General features: G+C 40.8%; 1 pseudogene; it reads left to right on the top strand.

The window, feature by feature from the left end:
* The first annotated feature begins 859 nt into the window (after window positions 1-859).
* LOC116910892 lies at window positions 860-1244 on the top strand (annotated as a pseudogene).
* Window positions 1245-7176: the final 5932 nt, after the last annotated feature.

The following is a 7176-nucleotide window of genomic DNA, read 5'->3' as shown; positions in this document are numbered from 1 at the left end:
GTGGTGAACGTACGCCCTCAAGATTGTAGAAGAAGAGACCAAGAAAGAGCTACAGGAGAACAAGCGGTCCCTCGCCACCCTGGATGCACTCAGTACTGATAATGACGAGGAGGAATATGAGGCGTGGAAAGTCCGAGAGCTCAAAAGAATGAAGCAGGACAGAGAAGACCGAGAAGCGCTTGAAAAGGAGAAAGCAGAAATTGAACGCATGAGAAACCTGACTGAGGAAGAAAGGTGGGCTGAACTTCCGGCAAATGGCAAAGTCATCACCAACAAAGCTGTTAGAGGAAAATACAAGGTTTTACAAAGTATTTTCACCAAGGTGCTTTCTTCATGGATGAGGATGAAGAAGTCTACAAGAGAGAGATTTTAATGCACCTACTCTTGATCATTTGAACAAAACCATCATTCTTCCAAAAGTCATGCAGGTCAAGAATTTTGGACGGTGTGGTCGCACCAAGTACACCCACCTTGTGGATCAAGATAACACTTCCTTTGACTCTGCATGGGGCCAAGAGAGTGCCCAGAACACAAAGTTCTTTAAACAAAAGACCTCGGGGGTACGAGATGTATTTGAGTGACCATCTGTCAAGAAGAGGAAAACTATCTAGGCTTCAGCAACTTCTTCCAACTGTGGGGTACAAGGGGATCTGATCCTCAGTTCTCTTGAGCCCATTATTTACAGAGTTCTTGTATAGAGCTTTCCAGACTTGTGGCCATAACTTGTGTTTGAAGGTGCTTTGTAAGAGGTTTGGACTCCCTTCCTGCCTGGTTCTGTACCTTTTGTGACATGGGGAAAAGCTTCCTTTTCACCAGAGCCACCTGAGGATTTCCTGGAAACTGCCCTCCCCACCCCATGATGGAAGACGATCAGGAGCTGGAGAGGAAAATATCAGGATTGAAGACCTCAATGGCTGAAGGCCAGAGAAAGATAGCCCTGGAAATGGTCCAGACAGCTGGAACAGATGACAGTGTGTGACATTTATACTACGTGAGGAGAACTGTCTGCATACATTATCATGAAGAACCCAGAAGTGGAATTTTGTGGTTACACTACAACCCATCCTTCAGAGAGCAAAATTAACTCATGAATTCAGACACCGGGTGCACTTCCAGCTGTTGAGCCATTTCAGAAAGACCTGAATGAGCTCTTGAAAGTCTGCCATCATGTGCTTGTCAAGTTTAAGGCCAGCGTAAAGGACTATAAAGATAAGAAGGCAAGCAAAAATGGACCCATGCTCTAGTCCCTCCTACAGGTACAAGCAGGACCACCCTCAGGATGAGGATGAGGATGGTGGTGGTGATGATGATGATAAACTTGTGTAGCTGCCACCAAAATGGGAACTAAGTCTAGGACCCTGTATGTACTAGGCAAATATTCAACCAGATTATATTCCAGGCTCTTGCCAGTTCTGATTCTGATCATTCTTTGATCTCTGAAACAAACTCAGATTAGACAGTAATTAAGTAGTACCCATATCTATGTGCAAATTCAAATGTTTTTAAAATCTTAGTTTTTAACTTTCTACTTGAGTGCTGGGAATCAAACTTGAGTCCTCTGGAAGAAGGTTAAGTCCTCTTAACCTCTGAGCCTCGAGCAAATTCAGTACTTAGTGGTCTTTGTCCTCTACATTGTAGCCTTGTGTGGAATAATGACTTACAAAATAGGACCTGAGTCACTGAGTTCCAGTTCCTACTAGACTTTCTTATTTAGCCCACGTATAAGATGGAGAATGGATGCTCTCAGGAGCACCCCACAGCTGTCAGTACTGAAGTCCATTTGCCCGTGTCTTATTTGTGGTATAACCACGATGTACAGAAGGAAAATTGGTCAGCAAGATGACTTCCTTGATTACATTAAAAATGAGAAGAGGGATGAAGAGGTGACTCAGTGATTAGGGCATGTTCTTACTCTTCCAGAAGATGTGAGTTCTGTTCCTACTCCCACACTGGGCAACTCACAAACTGTAAGTCTGGCTCCAGGGAAATCTGAAGCTTCTGGCCTTCCAGGACACCTGTACTCCTGAGCAGATAAACAGTTTAAAATAATAAGATCTTTAAAGTAACATCTCAAAAAAAAACAATTAACTTTGAAAGGATGTGTCATTCATCCTATATATGCATATGTGTGCTTGCTTGCGGAAAGGTGAGAAAAAGAAATTTATGTCATACACAAAATCCAGCCCCAACTGTTTTCTTCCTTTCTGAACTCCTCACCATATGACTAACCAACCACATCCTGTGTTTGAATAAGGGAGATGTTTAGCTGCTGCTGCTTCTTCTTCTTCTTCTTCTTCTTCTTCTTCTTCTTCTTCTTCTTCTTCTTCTTCTTCTTCTTCTTCTTCTTCTTCTTCTTCTTCTTCTCCTTCTCCTTCTCCTTCTCCTTCTCCTTCTCCTTCTCTTTCTCCTCCTTCTCCTTCTCCTTCTCCTTCTCCTTCTTCTTCTTCTCCCTTCCTCCTTCTCCTCCCCTTCCCCTCCTCCTCCCTCCCTCCGCCTCCTCCTCCTTCTCCTTCTCCTCCTCCTTCTGCTGCCTCTCCTTTTTCTTCTTTGCTCTTATTTTGTTTTTAACCAATTTTATATAACAGGGGTTATTGTGGCATGCTGGAAAAGGCCATGCTTAGTGAATTATGTACTAACTGGAATGCATTTTATCAAAACACAATTGCAGATAAACAAAATGTTAAGCCAAGCCTGTGGACAAGCAATAACCCCACAGCACTCAGCCTGTGAATCAGTATCTAGGCCCAGAGATACCCAGAATGATATGAAATAAAAGATGCTTGCCCCATAAGGAATAAAGATCAAAATAATAAAACCATATGTGCTGCTGGTAACCGCTATGACTGATGTTTCTAGAAAGATCACCAGATGAGTGCTGAGATGGAGAACAAGGTGGCACAGGTTTCAGTAGCACCAGCTGCCTCCTGCTGCTTCTCTTCAAAACCCCTGAAAGCCTTCGCATTACCTTTTGATAGAATGTCTAAAGGTAGAGGTAAGAAGAAACAGTATCAGTTTCCAGCCTGCTTGACACAAATCTTAACCTTTCTTAGATCTCAGTAAATGTTGATCGAGTCATCATGGTACCATGGAGACGGTGAGATAAAGTTAGGAGTCAACTTAGACACCCAAAAGGGAAACCTCGGAGAAAGGTTTGTCACTGATTGCCTCCTGGCCTCCTTCCCCTTCCCTCTCATTCTCCACGGCCAAGCTATAGAAAACACTCCTCTTTCCCAAAGTAAGTCATGGAAGCCAAACTCTTTCCACAAAACCAGACATTAAACTTAAAAATACTATTCAACCTTTATCCCATTTGTTTAAGATTTGATCATAAGGAAATGTCTGGGCTTATCTTCTTTGAGAGAAGGTCAGAAGACACCCATCTCAGAGGTTACAATCCAAGGCCAAAGCAAGGGAAGAAATGGGGCAGAGAGACCAAAAAGACTAAACAGATAGGCACTGCTGGGTCCTCCCTCCTTGGTCTCTTGATCCAAGATCTTATCCTTTTGTCTAATATTTGCACATGGCTGCCTCTCTTCATCAAATCTATGAAAACAGAGTTTACATTCATTCCTTGGGTTCCTGATCTCAAACAATCAAGTCACACAAAACTGGATCAAACAAATGTATAATTTTTTTCTTCTAATTGCCTCTTGTTACAGGAATATTAGCCATGACCCCTGCAAAAGGACATGAAAGAAACAATCCCTTTTTCCGATCATACCTTAGGTATGACTTTTATTTTTAAATTTGAAAAAGCAATGAAGACAATGATCATTTGGCCAGCTTCACAAAAGCAAAATGCAATCGGTTCCCATGGTAACACAAAAACCCACAGAAGAATTATGATTATAGATGAGGGTGTCTTTGGTTTAAAAAAAGTATTCGTCAAGGTCGCTACCATATTTGCAAGTAACCATATTGCGTTTGTTTTATGAGAAATCATTTTTCAAACTAGTCCCTAATTGGCCCTGGCTTTTCAAAACTGGAAGAGCCCTGACCACCATTTCAGCATGCGGCTTGCCTTGCTTGCTCAATGCTATTATTGTCAAATGCACACTCTTGATTGTATAAAGCTTAGTTTCATCTTTTTTCCATCATGCGAAACATTTTCTTCATAAAATTATGATATCAGACACTTAGCTACTGTTCACTGCTGAACATTTATTTGGTGTTTTTTTTCTATTACTGCAAACATTGTCATAACCTGCTTCCTGCTTACGTGATGTTTATGTGTGCTAAAAGTTTCTAGAGTGCATACCTATTTTCTTCTTCCTCCCAACCCCCATCGCCCCCTTTCATTTATCTATGTGGACATAGCTTTCACCTGCTTCTTCCTTGTCTTTATGATATTAGAGTATTTTACTGGATTCCTCATCTAATGGTGCCTTCTTCTGAGAGACTAGCAAAGTTCAAGTATTTAACACTCAAGGGTGGGGGAACTCCTTGGTCTTCCATCTCCAGTCCTCCCCAGTCCTCTCCAGTCCTCCCTTGTTTATCTTATAGGACTCTACATTTTCCTTCTTTAACCCTTCACTTCCAGTTTGCTCTGTTTCTCCATTGGCTGGTCCCCCTCTAGAGTTAGACACTGCATAAGTATCCCTGTTCCTTTAAATCTCTTTTTATATCATAGTAATTCTTAAGTGTCGAAAATTATTTTTAAAATATCTTTTTCTGTGGTCTGTGCTCTAACCAGCTGTTTTTGTAATTTCATAACATTTGGTGAACTTGATTAGGCCGGAGGCTGTTCAGGTAACCCCTAGTGTCTCCTTAGCCTCCATCTTCTCCTTCATGCCTTTGTCTTCTTCATTTATCTACAGCCTTGCAACTAGCGTTAGGGAGAGACATCAGGTGAATCGAACTTTGATTTAATGATTTTTCTATTTTACCCGCAGTTTTTCTGCAGTTTGGGCATTCGCTGTATTCAAGCTATCCTAGGGTCTTTGTTTTTTTGTTTGATTGTTGTGGAATTTTTGTTTGTTTGTTGAGAAATTATGTTTTCACTCTAGTAACGCAAGTCATTTTGTGAAGAGAGCCTAGCAAGGCCTGGCTTCCTTTCCCTCATTAAGACAATGCATTCATTAGTAGATTTCAAATGAGTAAGTGTTAGCCCTTGCTAGAAACTTCCAGGAATATGTATTTCTCAAAAGGATAAAACTCAAAAAGACATCAGGCTTTTGATTATGTCTCATAATGGGCTCCAAGCACCCTCCAAGAAAGATAATTTACACCCAGAGAAAATTACATGTATTCAGGCAGAATTAGGACTGAATTCGGAGAGAACCCAGACCGGGGTGGTCTGGAAGTGTGCCTTGGAGTTTTAGGAAACAGCAACGCACTCACAGCTACAGTGCTCCAGGAAACTGGAAGTTACATCACTCTTTAGCCTCCATGGTGGCTGCTGGCAAAAGTTGAACTGTCTCATAAGAAAGGTATTGGGTGTGGCCACGGTCTCTGAGCAGTTTGGAGAGAAAGATTCCTGACAGCAGAGGATACCAATACTTCAAAGGTCAGTTGTAAAAGGAAGGGTGTCTACACTAAAGTCGGGATAGAGAGGGAGGGATCTGAGACCTGGTCAGCACTGGGTTCTTGAGTCAGCCTTAAGTGGCCCAAGTCAAAGCTTCTTCTTTTTACTTTTTCCCCTTGACAAAACTAAGCAAAAAGTTGCTATCTGAAGATGTGCTACAAGAACCCAATTCTAGTAACAACCGTAAGCTACTGTCTATACTGAAGTGTTACCCCAAGCTTTTGTTAATTCATGGTATTGACTGGTAATTCAGGAAACAAAACCCAAAACAACAATGAAATATCATTTTACAATTTTATTATACAAAAAAATACCCATACAGAAGTGGGAACATGTAGAACTCTTCCTGGTTGGAGGCAAGGTATGAATATAAACATTCTGGAGAGCTGACTTATAACTAGATAGCAAATTTGAAAATCTCCTTATCTCAAAACCTTGTCCTTTCACATCTGGCCATGTGCTAGCAGAAAACTTTGGACAGGTGACCAAGTAAACAAGATCAAGAACATTTATGGCAGTGCATGCACTGGAAAATGAAATAGTGTAAGCATCCAATGAGTGAGAACGAAATCAATGGCAAGATGTCTGTACAAAGGAGTTTCACATATTGAAAATAAATAATTCACAAATTTTATAAGCATGGTGCTGGGTGTCATGGTGCACCAAGGATGCCAAAGCAAAGGAATGCAGAATTCAAGGCCAGTCTCACTGTCCTGTAAGTTTAAGGACACCCTGAGCTGCACTGTGGGACTACCTCAGAAAGATAGAAAGAGGAGAGGAAAGAAAGACAAGGGAGAAAGGAAGGGGTAAAGGGGGGAACTGGGGAGCTTGCTTACAGAGAGAATTGAGGAAAAATGGAATTGAACAAAAATATATTTGATACATTTTTCTGTTTCTTGGATGTTTTGATTTGTATATGTTGCTGGTTGCTTCGGAACAACAACACGAGGAACATATTCAAAGGGTAGAGCAGAGAAGGCTTCGGCTGGGGAGTAAGTGCATGATTGTGAACAATATTATACCTTTTATATAGCACAACTCTTATGTCATGTATTCATAAACACTGAAAATAAAGTTACATCTCTACCCTTGCAATGCATATAAAGCTATATCAAAGGGATAGGAAACAGAATTTGGCATCAAGACAGACAGCTCCTTATAAAGAGCAACAATGGAATCTTGTTGAAGAGGCAGAATCAGAAGAAATTAATTATTTCTCAGAATTACTATTTATATGTTTAAATTTGTATATAAATAGAACTTATTTATATGTATACATAAATAATTTTCCATTTACATATAAACAAATATATATATTAGACCAGTATCTCCACCAAAGACAATTACAAATACAATATGTGTGTATGTGTGTGTGTGTGTGTGTGTGTGTGTGTGTGTGTGTGTTTCTTCTTAAGTATCAGAGAACTACAATGGCAGTGGAGACAAACTCTAAGAAGGAAAATTCCCTAAGGATAGTCAGATATTATCATACTGTTTGAGATAAATGTCAGAGAGCAGCAACCAGTGAGGGGCTGTTGTGCCAAGAAGTCTTCATGAACCCCAAAAGACCACCAAGGAGCTGATTCCAATACGATCACACTAGGGTCTCTTTATTCAAGTTCGAGTTTGGGCTCTCGGCCAATCCTGTCACA

The sequence above is a fragment of the Rattus rattus genome, chromosome 10 (genome assembly GCF_011064425.1).
Source record: "Rattus rattus isolate New Zealand chromosome 10, Rrattus_CSIRO_v1, whole genome shotgun sequence".
In the NCBI taxonomy this organism is placed as follows: Eukaryota; Metazoa; Chordata; class Mammalia; order Rodentia; family Muridae; genus Rattus; species Rattus rattus.
Note: the sequence above shows the minus strand (reverse complement) of the source record. Positions and strands in the feature narration are given on the sequence as shown.